The sequence below is a fragment of the Pteropus medius genome, unplaced genomic scaffold (genome assembly GCF_902729225.1).
Source record: "Pteropus medius unplaced genomic scaffold, Ma_sr-lr_union100, whole genome shotgun sequence".
Taxonomy (NCBI): Eukaryota; Metazoa; Chordata; class Mammalia; order Chiroptera; family Pteropodidae; genus Pteropus; species Pteropus medius.
This window is the reverse complement of record NW_024354911.1, coordinates 1,933,532-1,955,619: the sequence shown is the minus strand read 5'-3', so window position 1 is coordinate 1,955,619 and position 22,088 is coordinate 1,933,532. Positions and strand designations below refer to the sequence as shown.

General features: G+C 51.9%; 1 protein-coding gene across 3 annotated transcripts in view; it reads left to right on the top strand.

Moving 5' to 3' along the window:
- LINGO1 (leucine rich repeat and Ig domain containing 1) overlaps positions 1-22,088 on the top strand; it is a 197,095-nt gene that overhangs the window by 79,793 nt on the left and 95,214 nt on the right. Inside the window, exon 1 of one of the 3 annotated variants that reach the window (XM_039856454.1) lies at positions 9,309-9,326. The exons of 1 other annotated variant lie outside the window; for it this stretch is intronic. The gene's annotated coding sequence lies outside the window, so the exon portion shown is untranslated. Of the gene's footprint in view, positions 1-9,308; positions 9,327-14,945; positions 14,990-22,088 lie in introns of those variants that run through there. One more of the 3 variants, XM_039856455.1, reaches the window with a different exon arrangement.

Here is a 22,088-nt window from a genome sequence, read left to right as displayed (position 1 = left end):
TGCTGAGTGGATGATTTCTGGGAGGGCTTCTGGCTTTAATTTGGTGTTGGGGCACAAGTGTGTCTGCTGAGTCAGCCTGGCCTGCATGCACGTGACGAAGTAGAGGGGTGTGACGTGGGAGAGGTGGCACGATTTTTCCCAAGTCTTTCACAGCAGCAGCTGATGGGAAGCAGTGTGTGTTGGGGTGGGAGGCAAGGGTTGAGGGCCAGGCCACCCTCTCTTCTACCCTCACAGTGCAAGGCAGAGGTTAAATGAGATGGAGTTGGATTTCTGGGTTCACTGCTATCTGTATGATTCACTTACCTGCATTTCCTCATCTGTAAAAGAGGTACATCATAGGGCATCTTTCTGGGCGTTGTGTTGTGTGGGGAAAGCCTAGTACATACCCTGGCACATAGTTGGTGCTTGATGAATGTTAAAATGCACATTAGTTATTTTGCCGCATGGACTGGGTTTTGCATGTACAGAGCCCTGGGCCAGGCATAGGCTGGGACTGGTTTCTGGGAAGTGTCTGCAGGACTCTGGGGAACAGAGAAGCCCTCAGCAGCTCAGATGCCCCTGCAAAGGCCAGCGCAGCCTTCCTGCCATTCTAGCGAGGAGAAAGTGTGCCTGGTGGACCCAATCCAGGCAGACTGCCTGGAGGAAGGGTATTGATTGTTATTAATTTGCAGTGGTTGGTCAAAACCCTTTTTCATGTTTTAATTAGCTCTTAATCTTAACAACAACCCATGAAAGGGAGCAGTTTCTATTCTTCCTAGTGGTGGGAATGGACCCTGATGGCTGAGGTCCCATAGTCTACCTATCACTCCTCACTACCCTGCACATTGCCTCCCAGTTTGGGGGCTACCCAGGGAGAGAGGCACAGTTGGAGGTCATGCCCTTTGTCACTATGTCCCCTGGCCAATCTCCCAGGAGTTGGGGTCTGCCCTCCAAGGAGCCATAAAGTGGGAGTGGGAGTTGGAGGCTGCACGAAGTCAGTAGGGATGCTTGTCTGGTCTGGGCCACAGGGCTGTGAGATGGAGCTACTAGGCTGGTCTTCTGCGTTCCCTCTCTGGGGGCACATCTATCCTTCTACACAAGACCTACTTCCCTTTCCTCTTGCCTGCACACTGACAGCCCCTATGCTCAGAGTTTGTCCCCTTGTAGAAGCTGCTCCAAGTAACTGTCTTCAGCTGCCCTCCCCATCCCTTGGGTGGCTGAGTGGGCCCCAACCCCATTTGGCTCAATGAGAAAAAGCCGCAGGTGCTGTCCCAGACCCTGCAGGGCTGGGGAAGTGTGAGGTGGCCACTGTACTCTGGGAGGGCCTAGAAGCAGGCAGGAGGGTGGCAGGAAACTTAGGGAGTCCATCGATGCAGGATTTAGTGACAGGGATGCAGTTTCGGGATAGAGCTGGGAAGGGGTGGTTTCAAATCCACAGGCTGAAGGGATGTTTTCCAGCATACCTGGATGTGGCATCTGATGAGGCATCTGATGAGGTTGATTCTTTATGACTCATGGAATGGCCTCTCGACATCTTTGGGATAGAAGAAACCCATGCTGGCTCAGAGCCCATGTGTGTTGGGGGTCGGGAAACTTAAGGGGAGGCGTTATGCAAATCTAAGAGCCCCAATTACAACTGAGGGCAGAAAGAGGAGCCTCAGGTCACATCAGGGCTCTGTGTGCAGTCTGGCCTAGCATGGGTCACACCAGCCTCAGCCAATGCTCTGCCTCAGGTGAAGCTATACGTGGGCACCAAGGGTTGGACACTCATCTAAGGAGACCAGAAGTGTGAGGACCATGTCGGAAGGGGCCTGGGCTCACCTAGCATAGCCCAGTAGGCCTGGGAAAAGGCTTGCCTGGATTGGTAGGTTTGCCAAGCACCCGCCCCACCCCATCATTGCTGCTGGAGTTCACTGACCTGACTTTCTGTGGGGTCTGAGACACTGACCTAAGCTGGAACTTGCCTCAAGCAGGTGAACAGTGGGGCTGGGTGTCAGACATGTGCCCTACATGACATCCTATTCCTAGGGACTTAATTTTCAGCTTTAAAAGGCCAGTGTGTCTGCTTCAAACACTGTTCTGTTACCTTGGTTTTCACTTCAGCCTGACACAGAGGGAAGAACTATGGCCCTCTCCCTAGTGCCGCCTAGGCCTCCCTCCTATTCATGGGCATTCCTGAGGTGCCAGGATGGACTCAGCAGGAAAGTATAGACTTAATAGCTCAGTTCTGAGCCAGACCACTTGGCTTCATATTGTCATTACCACTTGTGTGCTGTGACTTTGAGCAAGTGTCCTAATTTCTCTGTGCTTCAGTCTGCTCATCTGTGAAATGGGCATAGTAGTTGCTTCCTCATGAAGATGTGGAGAAGATCATGCACAAGAAGCCTTTAAATGTGGCCTAGCATGTAGTGAGGGCCCTGTCAAGGAGTTGTTATCATTGCCAGGGTTGGTAGCTGGGCACTCTTGTGGGTGGGGTGGGCAACAGAGTAGGGCAGGTTGAAGCCAGAACTATTTGGGTCTCTGCACTCAGCCCCATGGTTGAAGTGAGGGAGGCGGCTCCAGCTTCCTTTCTGCTGCCTTCCTTTGGGGGTCAGTTTCTGAGGGCTGTCAGGGCCACTGCTGGGCCTGAGGTTGGAGAGAACTTGTCCTTGCTTTGGTGACTGGCACTCTCAGCCACCAGGATGGGGATGGGCACAGAGGGGCGAAATCTCTGAGTTTTGAGGAAATAGGGCAGCTGCCTTAATGGGATACAGGGAAGCAGCAGCGGTAATGCTGGTGTTAGGTTGAAAGGCCTGGCATGTCAAGGTCCGGGTAAGGGAGGATAGAGGTCAGAAGGAGAAGGCATTGGCCATATCGTGTGCCAGGCACCTAGCACAGGTTTTTCACACAGGTAACATCATTTATTCCTCATACGGGAGAGGGAGGAGTGCCTTATTATCCTGGGCGGAAAGGTGTCCCAGGATAATAAAAATAATTAGCGACTAAGACATTGTATTCCAAGCATGGATAAATGACAGTTCTTCTGTTATCCCCATTCAGCTGCTGAAGAAATTGAGTCCAGAGGTGTATAGTGACCTGCTGAAGGTCACACAGTGAGACAGCTGAGGGGCAGGATTCTGACCCTGGTAGTGGGAGGGGCTGGTGCACCCAGCTCTGGTTTTGCTCAGTGGGCAATCCCAAGAGAGCCCTTCAAGGGCTGAGGAGCCAGGACCTGGCCCACGCCCTGCCGTGGGCCACGCAGGTTCTTACTGTTCCCATTTACCGATGTGGAAGCTGAAGCTCGGAAGGGGCTCAGGCCACACTGATGCCACAGTCTGGCTTTTATCCTCCACCCCAGAGTGTCTGGTGACTCTTGCTGCCTGCTAGTCACCCCATTACTACATGGGCAGTAAATGAATCCTTTCCCCCCACCCCAGGCCTGATACCCGCTCACACAGTTGGCAGGAAGGGGAGCGCCTGGGCCAGGCCAGACACTGACGGACAGAGAGGCAGGGTCAGCCCCTGCACAGGTGTGTGGGAGCAGAGATGGGGCTCTCATCTCATGACTGGGATATCATGTCAAGCCACCCCACCTTCATGTCCTTTCCACCACCAGAGGCAGTACGAGTAGTTGTTAAGGACCTGGGCAGTGACATCAGACAACCTGGTATGAATCCCAATTCTGGTACTCACCAGCTGTGTGACCTTCAACATTGCTTATACTCTTTGTACCTCAGTTTTCTTACCTGGAAAAGGGAGAATGCTAGTAGAACGCATTTGCAAGGCTATTAGAGGATTAGCTGGTTGTATACTGTGCCAGGAGTGGTGCCTGGCATGTGGTAGGCACTCCATAAATTGCAGTCACAGTTGCCAGTTGTTATTAGCAGGGCTAGGGAACATTTAGGATGAGGGCAGGGCCGTCCTAGCTCCTATGTGCAACTAGAGGTCAGAGTCCGGGGGTTAGGGCTAGAGCCAGCCTCAGCTTGTCCCCTGCCCCCACTCTCCTCCAGACCTCAGGCCCTTAGTTTTCCTTGGAGAGGAGCCATGTGTGTGGGAGTGGTTTTTTTTGGCTTTATTTTTGTTCCATTTTACATGTTAACTATTTATACCCACCTTATTCCATCAAGTATTCATGAGGGCTTCCAAGCATGTGTGTGATACTGAGGGCTGGGAAATAGGGTGCAATAGGAAGAAAAGGCTCCGGGAACTTAGATTATGGACACATAGGGCCTGATGTTGTGCTGAATATTTGGGCCTGTGCTTCCAGGTGGTCAGAGTGAAGAGGGAAACAGCAATTATGAGATTCACACAATTCTCAGGAGCAGAGTAGCGCGGGGGCCTTGAGGGGTGGTTTCCCAGGAGGAGGGGTCTTGGGGAGATGGGACATGGGCCTTCCCCATACTCTTCAGGTCAGATCAGAGTAGCCCCTGCCCTCCTGCCCTCTTACCCCCTGGTAGTCAGGACAGTAGATTCACATCACAGTCTGGGGTTGGGGTCAGAGAACCTGGAGCTGGGTGGGGACCCTGCAGATGGTGCAGTGTCATCTCATCCTTTGTACTTGGCACCTGGGCTCAGGGAGGCAGAGCTTGATGAGCAGTGAGAGAGGTACCAGAGCTGGGCTAGTCTCACTGGGTCCAACCCCCAGAGGTAGAGTCTGGTGTGAAAGGGCCTTCACAACCATCTCTCAACCCTTTCATTTTATAGGTAGGGGAACTGAGGCCCAGAGGGGAATTTGAGTATGTACTGTTTGCCAGGTGCTTTAAGGCCATCACTCCTTCCTCCTTACTGTGCCTGGTGGGTGTGCCTGAGGAAGCCAGGGCTCAGCAAGGGTGAGTAACTTGCCCAGGGCCACACAGTCTCAGGAGATGAGCAGAGATCTTTGGTGCTCTTTCCTCTCAAGATCTTGACTGGCTGAAGTGGGGGCTGCATCTGTCTAGCCTTTCTTGTACCCTGCGGGAGCTCTGGATTTGGGGAATGGGATCATGTGCCTAATCTGGGTCATGGGTGGATGGAGTGGCCAGCTCCAGGCAGGAAGACCCTCTCCCTGCCCAGGATGATGCTGGGGCACAGGGCAAGGACTGTCTGGCCAGCATATGTGGGGTGGGCACTACGCCACAGCCCCTGATGTTTGTGCCTCTACCCCAAGCTCCCCAGCCCCACCCCCAGCTCTGAATTCTCCTGTCCAGCCGGGCCTGCACACAGGCAGGTTAGGGCCGGAGGCCAGCTCTGCCTGCTCTGATTCTCTCCTCAAGTGCTTTCAGTGTCTCCTCACTTCCTGAGCCCTGGTTGCAGTTCCCTATGCCCAGGCTTTCAGCTCTCACCCCTGAGCCTAGCTCAGCCCTTGGGGCTCCACTGCACCCACAACCCAACTCTGCAGGTACTCACTGGTCCAGGTATGCCAACTTTACTCTCCCCACCACCCACTGATCCCTGAGCTGGTCAGGGCAGAACAGAATGATGTGTCTCTCTCCCGGTGCCACCTGGACTCACAGGGTTTTAGGGGCTCTGTAAAACCTTACAAGGAAGAAGGATTAAAGAGAATGGACATTCAGCAATCACAGGGGATGGGTCTCCAATTTGCAGAATCTTTCATATACTCAGCCAAGTCCAGGCCTCAGAACAGCACTATGAAATAGGACACAAACAACATAGCAACAGCAAGCTCAGGTGATGCTTCCACAATGCCGGCTGGGTGCCAGGCGCTATTGTAGGCATTTTACAAATCTTTATTTAATTCTCACCACAACCCATGAGACAGTTTCTACAGAAGAAAATGTTGAAACAGAGAGGTCAGGTAACTTGCCCAAAGTAACAGTCCATAAATGGCCAAGTGGAGATTTGAAGCCCGGTAGTTTGGATCCAATAGAAAGGGAAGGGGCCCATGATCTATTATGCCTCCAAGCATGTGGCATGAACTGTCTCCTTGGCTGCTTCTGAGGGCTGTGAGGGAGGGGTGGACACCCATGTGACAGGTGAAGAAACAGGCTCAGAGAGGATGACGCCTGCCCAAGGTCACACATCTGGGAGGGAGTGCATGATGTGGGATTCCCATTAGCTCTATCTGATCCTCAAGCTGGAGCTGAAGCTGCTCTAGAGGCTGGAGGAGGGGGCAGGAGTGAGGTGGTGAGAGCCCTCTTCCAGGTGTGGCCATCATTTGGGGCCGTCAGTGAGGCTTTAGTCTCCGGCCTGGCCAGGAACTGGGCAAACTCTGGAGGCTGGGACTCGGGCAGGCCCAGGTGTAGCCCATCTGCCCTGGGCTGGTGGGCATATGGCGTGGCTGTGATCAATGGGCTCCTGGCAGGTTAAGTATTAATCACATTGCCAAGTTTGGGGAGTGGCAGCTGCCTGAAATGCCTAAACTGGGGCAGAATCTATTACTACCAGGCCTGGCTAGACAGGGAGGTAAGGAGGCAGCCAGTGGCCATTTCTTCTGGCAGTTGGTTGGGATGGGAGCCTAGTCTGAGGGAGGAGACACAGCCCTGACCTCAGGTCTTACCCGAAGAAGTTTAGTTTGAGATTTTCCTCTTTTTGCCCCATTTGTATGTCTTCTTTGGAGACATATCTATTCAAGTTCTTTGACCAGTTTTTGACTGGATTATTTGGTTTTCAATGTTGAGTTGTAGGAATTCTTTATATATTTTTGGATATTAATCCCTTATCACAGGGGTCCCCAACCCCTGGGCCATGGACCAGTACCAGTCCATGGCCTGTTAGGAACCAGGCCTCACACAGTAAGAGGTGATTGGTGAGTGAGTGAGCGAAGCTTCATCTGTATTTGGAGCTGCTCCCCAGCATTAGCATCACCACCTCAGCTCCACCTCAGATCATCAGACATTAGATTCTCATAGGAGCACTGGTCCCTGGTGCCAGGGGACCAGTTGGGGATCGCTGTCTTATCAGATATATGGTTTGAGGTTATTTTCTCCCATTCCATATGTTGCCTTTTCACTCTGCTGGTTGTTTCCTTTGACATGCAGAAGTTTTTAAGTTTGATATAGTCCCATTTTTCTATTTTTGCTTTTGTTGCATGTGCTTTTGGTGTCACATCTAAGAAATCACTGCCAAATCTAATGTTATAAAGCTTTTCCCCTTTGTTTTCTTCTACGAGTTTTATAGTTTCATGTCTACGTTTAGAGTTTTTAAAATTAATTAATTTTTCTACATTTAGATTTTTAATCCATTTTGAGTTAACCTTTGTGTATGATGTAGATAAAGGTCCAATTTCATTTGTTTGCATGTGGATATACAGAAATCGAACACAGGCTGCAGCAACTGTAAGATCATTCTCTCTTGTGCAATGTCTTTACATGTGGGTTTACTGAGAGCAGGACCCACAGCCTTTTCTTCTAGGCTTGGCCGTTGCCCTGGCCCTGAGTCCTTCCTCCTCCCCTCTTTTTGCACTGTTGCCCCCAGGCCAGGTCAGACAGGGCTGGGCTGCCCCCAGGGCAGGGCCCGAAGCCCCATTGGGGCGGTATGAACCACTGCAGGGAGGCAAGCCTCTGCCCCACCCATCTCCAGGGTGGCTGGGGCCCCTGGGCTGAATCAGGAGCTCTGTGGTGAGGTATACTTCTGGTGTCAGTCCTACCAGAAGGACTCTGGCAGGATCAACAGTCCAAAGAGCCAAGACTGGTCATCGATCTGTTGGAGGAAGGTCACCAGTGAGGCACCATAAGCTTCTGGCCTGATCCTGCCCCGATCTCCTGGTGACTTAGATGAAGGTGCAGAGTCCACGTTTGCCAGTGAGAGGCGGTTCTCACTTTGGGTGCCCAGATGGAAGCTCTGGGCTAAAACCTACCAAACCAATTGGAATTTTAGAGCTGAAAAAATGAAGTTCTGTACTTGGGCGCAGAAGCTCAGTGGCCAGGGAATGGGCACAGGAGCAAGGACAAGGCAGCCACTGCCACATACCCCCTGGCAATACCAAGCTGCAGTCCAGTTTCCCATCTCCCTCATGAGTCAATGAACATGTGTCTCATTGACACATGTTCAGGAATTTTTTGTGCCACTTGTTCAGCATAGGCGTCCCAGATATCTTGGACTTTGCAGGCCTGGCAGATACTGGCTCTACCTCTGACAGGGCTGCCCATGGAACTAGGGGGTTAATAGGCTCTGCCACTAGCTTTCTGTGTGACTCAGGAAGGCCTTGTCCCCTCCCTGGACCTCAGTTTTTCCACCTGTAAAAAGACCATTGTTTCCTTCTTATAGGGGAATTTTGAGGGTTAAACAAGATCGTAGATATGAATCCCTCTGTGGAGAGTCAGTCAGGCTGTTATTCCCACCTCTCTGGGCAGGGCTTGTCAGTTACTCTGGGACCCCTCAAACAACCCCTGAGACATGGGTCAGGGCAGGCAGTCATCAGCAACATGTGTCTGGCTGTGAGTGAGTGCGCACTTGTGTGTGCTGGGGTGAGGAGGTGCTTAGAGGAAGTCATGAGAGTTGAGCAGACACTGTGGCAATTGGGCAAGGACCCTGCCCCCTCTCAGCTCCAGCTTCAGGGGCAGGGAGGGGGAGGAGTCCTGGCAACGGGTTTGTGCCCACTATATATAGTTGCTCAGACACACACACCCAGCTATTTCTGTGTTCTTCCTCCTACTGAGGCAGGGGGAGGGGAAAGAAAGTAGTCCATCTAAAAATACAACCCAGGGAAAATATTCCAGTCCCTGAGCGATCTGTCTTCTTCTCTCACCTCCTGCCCCTGTGCTCCGACTTACCTCCTAGCTACCTTCGCTCTTCGTGGACCCTTCAGGATGCTGCCCCCTCCCATACCTGTGCCACTTTACCCTGGTGCCCATTGCGTGAGGCTGGGGTCTTTTCACAGGCGAAGAAACTGAGGCCTGGAGAGGGCCTGTTTCAGCAGGCTCCCAGGCTCCCGGACTTTCTGCTGTGGCCCCTCTGGATGCCCAGTGTCTCCCTGCCCCACTGGGCCTTGGGCTCAGGCCAGTTCAAGATGTGGCTCTGCATTCACTTGCTGCAACATCTTCTTTCTGAGTCTCAGTTTCCTCAATACATGGGGAATAATGAAACCACTTAACCTGGTGGGCTTCGGTGAGGATGATAGGAGAGATGCAGGTGAAGCCCATGATGCTGGGCCAGGCACGTCCAAAGCACTCAGGAAGTCAGCCCCTGTGCTCATTGTTGTTATCCTCACCTCTGTTCTGGCAGTGTGTCCCTCTTTTCTAGAGGCCGAAGTCCTCTCAGGCCTGTTTCCTGAGACTTTGCTGGGTATAGTATTATTTAAAAAATGACTTTTCCCCCCAGGAGCTTCTTGAGGACAGGTCTGCATCCCAGTGTCTAGTGTGAGGGCAGCCTGTCCACCACAGCCTTCAGGAGGGTTCAGCTTTGCTGAGGAAGACAGGACCAGTCTAAGGGTGAGTGAGCACCTGCCTCAGGCCAGGCTCCCACTATGTGGAAAGGTGGAATGGGACGCAGAGATGTCCACTTTAACAATGGGAACCTGGACCTCAGAGAGGGAAACCCATGGTCCCTGGGTCACACAGTTGGGACAGCAGACCTGGAACAGAGGCTACCTGACTTCTCTGGGCTCCCAATTTCCTGGGTTATAGGGGCCCCTTATCTGCCTGTTTCTTCTTCTGTGGACTATGGGAGCCTCCAGGGGCCTCTGAACACTCCTTTCTGGTGCTTCATGTTGTCTTGCTGGCACCTGTCTCTGAATCTTGCCATGCAAGGGGTCCAAGGGGTCCAAGGCTTCTGAGAATGGTAGAGTGCATCCCTGGGTTCCGTGAATACCGGTGGGTGCCTGAGTGATGGTTCAGTGTGAAAACGTTAACCTGCATGAAAGCAGGGGAGATGATCAGTTGAATCCTCTGTTCCCGTCAATGAGCGTCAACTCACGGCCAGACTATGCCACCCCCTCAGGGTCGCTGAGTCTTGTGGTCCCAGTGGGGCTCTGGGCATACTTCTGTTGAGGAGTATCTGGTTCTTGTGTGGGGTCCAGCCCAAGGCTCAGCACCAGTGTGTGCTTGGAGGGCAGGCTGCACTGGGGCCAAGAGTAAGCCGCCTCCTCTGGCCAGCACTGAGCTTTACGGGGCATTAACAAGCCATTTAAAAAGTGCTGACAACACACTTTGCAGCTCCTATTTAAGATGTACTAAAAATCAAGCACCTTTTCGGGGAGGAAACTTTTCAGGGTAAAATATGTCCATGGTGTCACCTATGCATGTATTATCCTGCAGGTGCTGGTGGGAAGCAGTTAGCATCCAGTTTCACTTTCCCTGAGCGGCCTTCAGGGCAGCAGGTACTCAATGAGCATGTCAGCATCTCCAGCTCTGTAAGGGGAGGAGAAAGGAGAGGGTCTGAAGATTTGGGGGTGTTAGATATCAGGGTGGGTGGAGTGGGGTGTGCAGGTGGAAGGGGAGGAAGTTGCCTGTTCTAGGTCACCCATTTCGCATATGGAGAAGCTGAGGCCCAGAAGAGGAGATGAGAGGTCCAAGGTCATACATACATCCTGAGGGCTGTCCCCAACAGTTCATGGCCCCCTAAGCCCAAGGGGACACTGCACCCACAGGGGGCATTTCTGTATTTCTCCTGTGTCATCCCAAATTGAAGCAGACATAGTCAAGACCTGGGCAGGCCCAGACTCTGTGCTGGCTCACTGTACCTTTAGGCATTGCCTACTTCTCTCTCTGGACCTTAGTCTTAATATTGGTAAAATGGGGAGAGTCAGAGTGCCCAGATAGGATGAGGGGAGTGGAGAGTTTTGGCACCTGTTGGATGTCCCCTCACTTCCTCTTTGAAAGGCCCCCAGCAGATATGGGCTATGGGCCATGGCCTTCTCTTGGAGAGTGCTGGGCTGGGCCTCCCTCCTCCTCCCTCCTCCCTGTCTTTCCTTCCACAAATATTTAAGTGCTTACCTCCAGCCAAACACTGTGATGGGCACTGGGAATACATCAGTGGACAAACAAAAAATAGTCAAATGATCAAACCACCAAAAATGAATTCTCTGGCCATTTTGTGGAGCTTACAGTTGATCGAAAGAAACTGAAGCTCAATAAAGAAACCAGCTGTGTTGTAAGGCTACTCTGCACATAAGGCTCTGGTGGCTATGTGGTGCCCTGAGAGAGTCTGAGAGGGGATCAGTCAGGTCAGGGAGATTGAAGAGGGCTTCCCTGGGGAGGTGACACCTGAGCTGAGAGCCGCAGGATAAATGAATGAACTGAGAGGGTGGGAGGCCATGGTTGGAGGGATGGGGCAGCAGGTAGAGGAAATGGTGTGTACTGAGGCTCTGAGGCAGAGCTCAGGAAATGAGAAAAAGTTAGTGTGGCTGAAAGGAGCCGGGCCAGGCCTCCATATGGGCCATGAAGGGCTTTAAGCTGTGATGGAGAAGGTTATATACTTAGGTTTGTAATATGGACAGATTTCTGGCTGTCATGTGGGGAAATGGCCTGAAGTTGAGACAGGAGTGGAGTGGGGAGGTGGTTAGGGGTGAACACGAGTATCCAGGTAGGAGAGGCTGGTGGCTTGGACCAGGGTGCTGATCTGGGGTGCCAACTGGCTGGCTGTCAGCCCCCATTATTCACGCTGGGCCTGCTGACCCCAGAAAGTCTCTACAGATGTCAAGGAGGGAGAGGGTCTCTGGGACTCATCATTCTGAGGGGGGTGGAGGAATGAGGGGGTGAGATGGGTGCCCTTCTTTCTTGAGGAGGCAGAGAGGCTAGTCATGGGAGGGCCCATTGCCTGGGGGTGCTCCTTCCCTGAAACGCAGCTCAAGAGGCAGTTGGGGCATGAGAGCATGAGCACTGAGGGTGTGACATCTGCCTTGTCACATTCTGAGATCTAACCCAAGGAGTAGCTGGTGCCCAAGAGGGGAAGGAGTGAAAGAAAAAAAAAAATGGCTCATGTTACTTAATTATGACTGATTGTGACAGCTTGCATCTTTAGTCTGAAAAGTATCTATGGGGTAAGGACTGCTTTTCTCAATCAGGATAATTATGTTAATTAAAATGCTTTCTTTATAGCAGTTCTGATTAATAAAAACAATTCTACTGCTCTCTTTAAACACTCTAACCTTCTGTTGCACGGGGAAGGAGGCCCTTTCTCAGCAATTTACGGATCTTCATGCAGACTCCAAGAAGCAACCTGTCGTCAGGTGGCCTTGTGACAGGCACTTTGCTTGCACACATGTGGGGATGGGTGCAGGGAGAGAGGGCAGGCAAGCGAACCTGGCGAATGGCTGGACTGGCCATCAGGAGCAGGGATGCAATGGGGTACTGTGCTGCTGAGTCTGCTGGAGAATAAAAATACCACTTATTTCTCTAATTGCTGTTTATTTTCTCTGGAAAGCATAGGGATAATTAATGAGTTTCCAATTAAGAAAAATTACATGTAGGAGAAAGAAGTGCCTGGGCCAGGAGTGGTTCTAGAGTTAAAGGGTGAGCTGGAGGACACCTCCACCTTGGCTGTGGTGGGCGGGGAAGGTGGAAGGTAGCTGAGGAGGGGGGAAGGAGGGTCCTTAATAAATGGAGGTGGTTGTTGATGTGCAGGGATGAGAGATGAAATGAGGGAGGGACACAGCAGGGAAGGGAAAGGCAGGTAGGAAGGGGCAGGGAGGGGTGACCCCTGTCTCCCTCTCCCGGGGGAGCTGAGCTGGAAGGAGTGAGAGTGGGGCCTTGATGGCAGAAATCTGAGTCTGGGCCCATCTCCCCCACTGCCTGACATACCGTGTGACTGACAGCCTCATGGTCTCAGCCTTGATTCCTTATCTCTACCTGGGTGAGGGATCCCAAACAGCAGCTCAGAGGTAGAATCCGGTCCATGAGTGGGGAGGGGGGTGTGTGTGTGTGTGTGTGTGTGTGTGTGTGTGTATGGGTATGGGTGAGAGTGTGTCTGGGCAAGTGTGAGTATGTGAGTACATGGATGTCTAAGAGTGTATATGTGTGTTATTTGTGTTTGTGAGTGTGTTTACATGTGTAAGAATATGAGTGTGTATGTATGTAAGCCTGAGTGTGTGGATATAAGTATTTGTGTGAGTATATATATTCCAGCCATAGAGTGTGGTAAAAATCTCAGCCCACAGATTTTGGAAAGATTGGGTGGTTTCCCATCAAACTCAGGCTTTCTGGTATATGTCGAAAATCAGAAGCCCAGGACCCTGTGCAGGCCAGGAACCCTGGGTGGGGTAGAGTGGCAGCAGCTCCCGCTGAGCCTCCTCCCTTCTTGTCTCCATTACAGTCTAACTTGGACCTGTCTGGGTTTTCAATCCCTGTTCTCAGAAAAAACTGACTAGGTTCTGGTGCGCTGTGACTCTGTGGTCATCCAAGGACGGTGAGGGTTGGAGAGAATCTCTTGTATGGAGAGGGTGTTTAGGCCCCAAAGAAAAGGGGCACATCTCAGCAGAACTCTATCCTTTTCTTTTGAGACGATCAAGTATAGATGGGATCACAGAAGCATTGAGTGGAAGTGTCTTAAGTGCTTGAAGGAGACTGTGGGCTTCCCCACTACATTCACAGCCAGCCATTCCAGTCCTGGTCGCTGCTCAGCCCTGGTCACGCTCACTGCCCAAGGGGCTCAGACAAAGCTGGAGGCTCTTTCAAGAGGGCTGTGAGGACAGGGTTATAGGAGGTGCCGCAGCAGTGAGGCCCTAGTAGGGAGAGCTGCCTGCTGTCCCCTCCTCCTTGAGGCCTCAGCAATCTGCTGTATACTCTTCTCCAGGTCATTGTCACTGCCCTCCTCTAGCCACAGTCCTCATTTGCTGAGGGTTTTGGCTCCTGTTATGCTCCTGCCAACCCAGGCCCCACCCACCAAATGTAACCTGGGGCCTTGTCTATCCCCCTTCCCCTCCCATACGCCCCACTGCCACGCTGCTTCCTCCAACCCCAGCCCAGTCCCAGCTTCTCTTGCTGCCAAAAAAAGAAGAAATAAACTGAAGGATTCTTTTTCTCATATATGCGCACGGTTGAGGAAGAGGCTGTTGTAGTCAGGGAGGCTCCTGTAGCCCACAGAGCATATGGGCCTAGAGGGGCAGGGGCTTGTCCAAAGTCATACGGTTTGGAACCACAGTCTGGGGAAGGGTCTAAGCCTAGGCCCCCAACCCCAGGGAGTTATGAGAATGGCTTAGGCCAAGGGGTTAAGACTGTGGGGTCCCCACGGCCAGAGGAAGAGATGCTAGAGGCTCCTTAGACCCCTGGGCCTCTTATGAGAACCCTGCATACTAGCTCTTCGCCCATATCTTTGAGGCCTGATATTAGGGTCCAGAGGCTTGCCTTGTGAGTGCACATGGGTGTAGGTACTCACACATGTATGTGCGAGGGCATGTACCTATGCAATGTGTGTGTGGATACATGAACCTATACGAGTAAGTGGGCATGTACACAATTGTGTGTTGTCAGGTGTATATATTCATGTGTGACATGTATGCAAGTGTTGACATATGCTTGTGCACACGCATGGGAATGTGCAAGCATGTGGTTCTACATGTGTACATGCATGTGTGGAGTGCTCCTGTGGGTGTATGTACATGTGGCTGTTTGACACACATGTGTCTGGGGTGCTGTGCCCTAGGAGTTCTGCCTGCATGTTCACATGTGTGTCTTCCTGTGTAGGCCTGTGTGTGCATCTGGGGAACCTGGCAAGGCCCCTCCTTAGGCCTTGGAAGAGCGTAGCTCCCTAGGTGGGTGGTGACAAGTCAGAGGGGTGAGATCTGGCCCGTGCTGGGAGCCAGCCCCCTCAGGAGGGATGGCATCGTCTATCTATGCGCCAGTGAGTATCCTCTTCCAGGCAGGCCTTGGACACCCCCTCCTAGCACACTGGGCCCCGAGCCCTTTTACGGAGAGAGCATGAGCTGTATAACCTGCCCTGTGACTCCAATGCCTAGATGTGCTGAGGACAGAGCAAGGACCTTCTTGTCCACTCCCCTCACCTCTGAGGTCATTCCCTTTGCGCAACCCATCCCCAGATGTGCAGTGGTGTATGAGCAACACTGAGGAGGGCCTTGGACTTGAAACCTTTCTGCTGGGACCGTCCCCTGTGCAGAACAGCCTGGGTCTTGACAGGACCTCTCCTGGCCGGCTCCCAGGTATGCTCCTTTCTCTTCCCACCAACACACCCACTAAGATGGAAGTCATCCAAGCCCCTGTCTGCCCTCCCCCCGCCAACCCTCTTCCCCATTATCTGACAGGCTGAGCTTATGACCTCTGCCAAGAGGGAATCGAGTTTTCAAAGACAAGGAAATTATGACTGCTAATACGTGGAGTGCCAATGGAGGGGTTTGAGGCACTGCGAGTGATGCTGGGCACCACTTCTAGGCAGGGACACCCCTAGGACCTCAGTAAACACAATTGGTTCTTGCGTGCGAGTGGGGAGGGGAGCAGGGGACATAGGCTGCCTGGGACCTGGGCCTGCCACCCCCACCTCAGCTAGCCTAGGGGGCTGCCCCGCTTTCACCTTCACTATATTTACGTGTCTATTTTATGATTTCAATTTTTAATGCCTCTGTTCTTTGAAGACGCTTAATGCTTTCGAGTGGAACATTTCCTTCCAGGACCTGAGCGCAGATTGAGGACAGAGCAATAAATCAACTAATAACTGGAACCTCATTTTCTGCTCCATGGCAGAGAGTTAACTGCTGCCTTGCTGCATTCCTGTGGCAGCACTTTGGACTAGGGGGGCTGTTGAGGGGACTGGTGAGCTGGTAGCTGAAATGACACCCTGTAGCTGGCACCCTACAATTTCCTGCTCAGAGTTTCCCTCCTGCTTCTCTCCTCTCCTTCTTGCCTTTGTTTCCATTCTATCTCTTCTTGTTTTCTCTTCGTGTCTATTTCGGTTCTGCTCAAAGCAAGAAGGAATAGAGGAGATGTCTAGATTTAGGGATTATGGAGGGGTCCTTGGGATGGTATGAGAAAGTATTTGTTGGGAACTGCCTAGGCCTGGGCCTGGCTCAGTTTTGCCCTGACTTGCTGTGTAACCTAAGGAGAATGTCTCACCCTCTCTGAGCCTTCAGGTCACCATCTATGCAAAGGTGTCTTACCACATGGGCAGACCAGGATTTGATTTTTACATCTAGGACAGAGGACAGCAGAGGTGGGCAGTGCCTGTGGTTTTCCCACTTTCTCCCTGCCCATGGTGGCTTGGGAAGAGGAGAGACGAGAGACTGTCAGGCAGTGGGACTGGTAACAATGGCTCGATGGCTCTTTGCTTCTTTTGTGTGCATGAGTCTGCATGTGTTTACTAATGCCTGTGTGTGTGTATTTCTGCATGCATCTTGGCCTCCAGGGTCGTGAGCACTACTGCTGTTCATCTAGGGTGTCTCCTGACCCTCTGCTGGACTTGTGGAAGAGCTCACAGTGGAGAACCAAAATCTGCATAGAGAGGCTGAGTGGTGCAGGTCAAGGTTAGGTGCATAGATTCTGGGACCACACTGCTTGGGTGCAAATCTGGCTTTATCATTTACTGCTATGTGACTTTGGATAAGCCACTTAACCTCCCTGTGCCTCAGTTCCCCCATCTGTAAATCAGAGATAAGAATAGTGCTTCCCTCATAACTTTATTGTACTGACTGGTTGCCTATAAGGTGCTTGGTACATGTAAATGCAATGTAAGTGTTTGCTGTCATTATTGTAAGACACACACACACACACACACACATGCACATGCACACACACACGCGCACTTTGCTTGCACTCCCTCCATAACCCAGACAACAAGACAGCAGAAATGCAGTAGGCCCATGTGCCCAGATCTACCAGCCTCCAATACCTGGTGTGCGCCACAACTTGCAAGTGAGGAGGAGCCCAGCATCCATCAGAGCAGCCAGGGGTGGCTTCCTGGAGGAGGTGGCACCAGCACTAGGCCGCAGATAGACAGAGAGGAGTGTGCACCTGGGCACCTGTTGGGGAAGGTCAAGAAGGCTATTTGGAGCATGCCAAGGCCCAGGTGGAGGTGTTTAGAGGGAAGTAGGGAGGCTAATGTTTGGTAGGTACCTGCTGCATGCAGACATCTTGTGTATGTTTCTGTGGAGATGAAGAAACTTTGAGCACTGATATGTGACCTGCTCAGAGTCACCCAAGCTGTCAGTGGCAGAGGTTGGATTTGAACTTGTGTCTGTTTGACCCTGAAGCTCTACTTTACTTACAGCTCAAGTCCCAGCACTGCAAGGATAGAGAAGGGCAGTGAGTCCAAACCCTCCCCCACAACGACCAGCTCTGGTGATGGAGCTGACTACCTTTTAGGACAATTCATGCCATTTTCATATGATTCCACTCATTCTAAACATGATACTCAGCTGCAACCAAATCCGGTTGCCATAACTCACCCCTTATCCGTTCCACATCCCCTTAGCCATGTTCTACCTGGTCCTGATGCTGCCTGATGGGCCCATGCTGAGTAGGCTGCGCCATTTCCTCCCAATGTCCCATACTGAGAGCCTGCAGTGGGCTGGACACAATGTGTGGCATGATTGCATTTCACATGTGACCATGGTCACCACGTAGAACAGGCTGGGCCAAGCTCTGGTACCCAGCCCTGGAGTTCAGCGTCCGATCAGCCAGGTTCTTCACTAGTATCTAGGGCAATCTGGAATAGTGCTTAGCCCTGAGAGTTTGGTTTCCAGAGTATTTAAACAGATAACTCTCCTAGGTTATAATTTTAGCACATTATGGCTGATGTCTTCTTGGTGCCATAAAACAGCAAACTTTTACTGCTGGAAGCAGCTCCCAGCAAGACATGGGGAAATTATCATGTCCAATCATCTGGGTATCAGTTACTGTTTGGAGGAGAGTGGAGTGTGTAGGTTTATAGACATGTGCACCCTTCTCTGTGCGCAGGTGAGCCAGCCTCGTCAGGGGGCAGAGAAGATGCTTCTGGGAGAGGAAATGAGGGACAGCTTGTCCATTCACTCAGCAAGCATTATTGGGTGCCTAGTATGCACCAGGCACTGACGGCAAGCTCCTTCAGGCTGGTGGATAAGGCAGACACTAACAAAATAAAGACAAACAGGAAGTTCAAAATTGCTAATGGTGCAGTGATGGGAGGAATGGGGACATATGCGAGATGAGGCTCCATTCTTGTGGGGAAGAGGAGGCTGTGTAGCAGGGGAGGGAGCCCATGAGAGGCCATTCACATGGGACTCTGGGAGTGTGGGAGGTAGAACTGAGATGTTTTCCAAGGGTCAGTGACCAGCTAGGTGGGTTAAGCAGGGGGTGACTGATCTGATTTATGCTTTTAAAAGATCTCTCTGGCTGCCGTAGGAGGGGCCAAGAGGGAAAACAGGGTAAGGCAGAAATGATGGAGGCTTGGGCAAAAATGGTAGCTGTGGGTATAGAGAGAGGCAGATGAACGCAGACCCATCATAGAGGCAGAACTGGGCCGGGGGAGGGACATGAATGAGGACAGGAGGACCACTCGTTTCCTGATTTGAGATGGGAGGACAGTGGAGGTTGGGGTTTGGGATCAGACAGGAGTTTGTTCTTAACTACCTCCTCGAGCAGAGATGTCCAGAGGAGGTGGGTTCAGAGTCCAAGTGGTGCACCTAACCTTTGACGTGCACCGAAACCCCTCTTTGGGCACGAAGAGGGGACATGGGCAGAGCAGGTGGGCTTCTAGAATGTATAGGAGGCAGATGAGGGGGCTGACATCCCTCAGTGAGAATGGAAGGTGTTCTCAGTTGAGAGTGACAGGTCAGACAGAGGTGGGAGGTATAAGAAGAGCAGGAAAGTGGCACGAGCTGGGACTGCTCAGCAGTGCCGGGACCCCTTGAGCTCACAGAGGGCACAGCCTTTGTGGTGGGCTCATTTTCTCCAATAACATTTGACTTCCCAGCTACGGGTGCCAAGAGAGTGCTGGCTGAATTCATCCAAGGTTAGGGTTTCATGAAAGTATTGCCAAAGGAGAGGAGGGCAAGGTGTTTTGGGGCTTAATTAGATCGATGGACTGTGGAGCCCAAGGTAGGAAAAGGGAGTGAAGACAGAAGAGCAGTAATGGAGAGAAGGGAAATATAAAGGTCTCGATGTGGTGAAAGAATTGTGGCAAGAAGGCTGAGGAGAGGCACCAGTGGGCCAGGCCGAGCTTAGAGGCCTGATCAGGAGCTGCGGTGGACGAAGGCTAGGCCACGCCTGGGATAGAGGCTGGAGGAAATGGAAGCCAAAAGTCACTGGAGGCAGAAGATCAGGGGACGGGGAGCCTCAGCGCTGGTCATCCCAGCATGGCGAAGTCATCTAGAGGATGACAAGGGCTGAGGTACAGAGGGAGACGCGAGCATTCTGTGGATGAGGGGAAGTGGCCAGGAAGTTGGAAGGAAGAGATGGGGGAGGCACAGCCAGATGGGGTGGGTATCCGAGGGGAAGGAAAATTCTAGGTGGGAGACATTTGGAGCCGCCGTCTAGAAGGGACCCAGGGGCAGGGAATGCACCAGCCTGCCCTGGCCTAGCAGAAATCACCTACAGAGCATCACTGTGTGCCCGTGGGAAAACAGAGATGGGAAAGCAGAGACCCAGGGAGGTTTAGCAAGTTTCGGAAACAACAGCCTCTTCCTAAGCTTAGCCAGGTCCCCCAGTGGAGTGGTGAAGAAGGCAGGTTCAGGAGCTAGCATGCTGTGTGGGTTTGAGTCCGCCTTTTCTACCTGTAGCCTGTGTTTTAAACCTTTCTGGACTTCGTCATTTGTGAAATGGGGCCAATAACAATACACACTCCAGAAGTATCATGAGGATTGAGTTAATGTGTGCTTCCTGTGAGTCCTGGGGCCAACCCTGTTTACATATAGGGAAACCGAGGCTCAGAGGAATTAACTTGTCCAAGCCCCTGGGGTGCCCCACCTCCTGCCAGGGCCCTTCCTCTGCCCTGGCTGTCTCAATGCTCTAGCAGTCTCATGGATGAAGCAGCATGAAGGCTTCATTCCCATTTGGCAGATGGGGAACTGAGGGCAGGATGACTTCTCTCCCCATGTATCCCAGAGTGCCAAGGGAGTCAGAATCTTCATCGACCAGTCTTTACTGTGAGAGACACAGAGGTGCCACAGATGCTGTTCCTGTCCCTGTGCCACAGTCTCGTGTGGGAGATAGGGCAAAATAATGAGCAAAGGTAATAACATTAAATAATGGAATATAGGCCAGAAAACAATTGCTCAAGGTGACAAGGATTTGAGGCTGGAAGATCTCAGAGAAGGAAAGAGAGGTCCAGTGACTGTGGCGGTGAAGAAGGAGGAAGGATGGAGCTGGGTTTTGAAGGGTGGTATGAGTTTAGTGAGGTGGAAGGTAGAGAGGGGCATTCCAGGGGAAGAAAGAAGGGGAGCTGTGTTAGCAAAGGCCCAGAGAAGGATTGGGGGGTGTGTCCACTATAACAGCAGAGGCAGAAAGGCAAGGCATGCAGGCCGGCTCCCATAATGTCTCAGTCCTCTCTGGGATGGGTGAACCAATGTTCCTAAAACTTCTGAAGAGATGCTAACAGCGTATTGGCCACAGAATTGGCCAGTGGATTCTCTGTGGCCCAGCATGCCCAAAGCCACCAAGAGCTGAAGCAAAGGCCTACAGGCCGGGGTAGGGGTAGGGTATCAGCTGCAGGGTACGATTAACCAGCTCACCTGTGACCTTGAACCAGGCAGCTCTGCAAAATGGGACTACCCTAGCTGCTCTTGCTCCCTCCCAGGTGGGCTGTATGAGTTTTACAGCCCTGTGCAGTCTTCTTCAGTGAAACAAAAGCCAGCACCAGAGTGATGGTGAAGGCTTTAGCTCCCTGACAGAGACGCCCAGCAGAAACCCAAGGTGCATCAGAAAGCAGAGTTTTAGGAGAATCTTTGATTTACAGAACATTTAGGCATCAAACTGAGATGAGAGAACAGAAATAGCCCCCAGGCCATGAAACTGAGTGCTGTAAACCTCATTAATCTGCTGCCTCTGTGTTCAAAGTGGCATCTAATTAGAAGGAGCAGTGACTCCACCGGCTAGGTGGCCCATTGTTCCTGTTGGACAAGTCATACCAGGTGACATCAAAGCCTGCTCCTCTCTCATTCCTGGGCTGAATAGTGCCAATTAACTAGCATTTAGATTTGGGCTGCCTGGGCTTGCGAGCTTGACTGCACCGGTCTGGGGCCTCTGAGCCGTTCTCCAGGTCCTAGAGCAGATGGGCAGAGCCGAGCGCCATGTGCAAGTTGGAGTGCCAGACAGCTTGGGGGGCCCAGAGGCCTGGAAGGAGCTGGAGAAGGCAGAACTACTGCTCTCCCTCAGCCATACTCTCTCCTCCCTTCCTTCTCCTTTCAGGTCCAGCTGCTCCTGAGGGGGACCCAGGACAGGCCTAGGATGTCTAGCCAGAGGTCATACTTGGACTGGGGACACCCCATTGGGTCTTGCTGGGTGATCTGATCTGCACAGACTCTGGGTCCCTGAGCAGATGAGGGGTCCTGCCTTCTTCTGGTTTTTACCCCCACTCCTCACTGTGCTAAGGGCTTTGTACACAGTAGGTGCTTAGTAAGGGTCTGTCTGTCTCACTTAGCCCATGATGTCTGAGAGGCTGGTGACTGCACCAGGACACAAACATCAGAGGCAGTGGGCCATCAGTGCCACTCAGAAGCTTTAGGTTAGAGCTGGGCAAAGCTTTTGGCAGTGATGTCACTTTCAGTCTGAAATAGCTGGGTCCAGGGACTGTAGGTTATTCTCTGCCTTCCAGGACACTGAACTGCAGCTGAGTCTAGAGACAGGAAAGGCACAGCAGGAAGACTCATGGGAATGAGCCTGCAAGAGCCCCAAACTGGTGGTGGGGATTCCAGAATTTCAGGCCTGCCACTGTGCTGAATGATGACTGTGTCTTGTCTAGCTCCCTGGACTGCATATGGTGAGGTGAGATGGAGGACTAAGTATGAACCTGCATCAGCGACTGTTCAGAGTCCTGAAGGAAAGGGAACACTCTTAGCTTTCCTTGCATACCTCCGAAGGTAGAGTGCTTACCACTCTTCAGGCTGCCTTTTTTTTTTTTAAGCTGGATAGTTGCAGTTGTTAGAATGGTCATTATATTAATTTGCTAGGTCTGCTGTAACAAATTGCCAAGAAACTAGAAGATAAGAACACTAGAAATTTGTTTTCTCACAGTTCTAGAGGCTAGAAGTCTGAAACTTAGGTGTTGGCAGGACTGTACTCTTTCTGTAGGTTCTAGGGGAGGAGCTGCCTTGCCTCTTCCAACTTCTGGTGGTT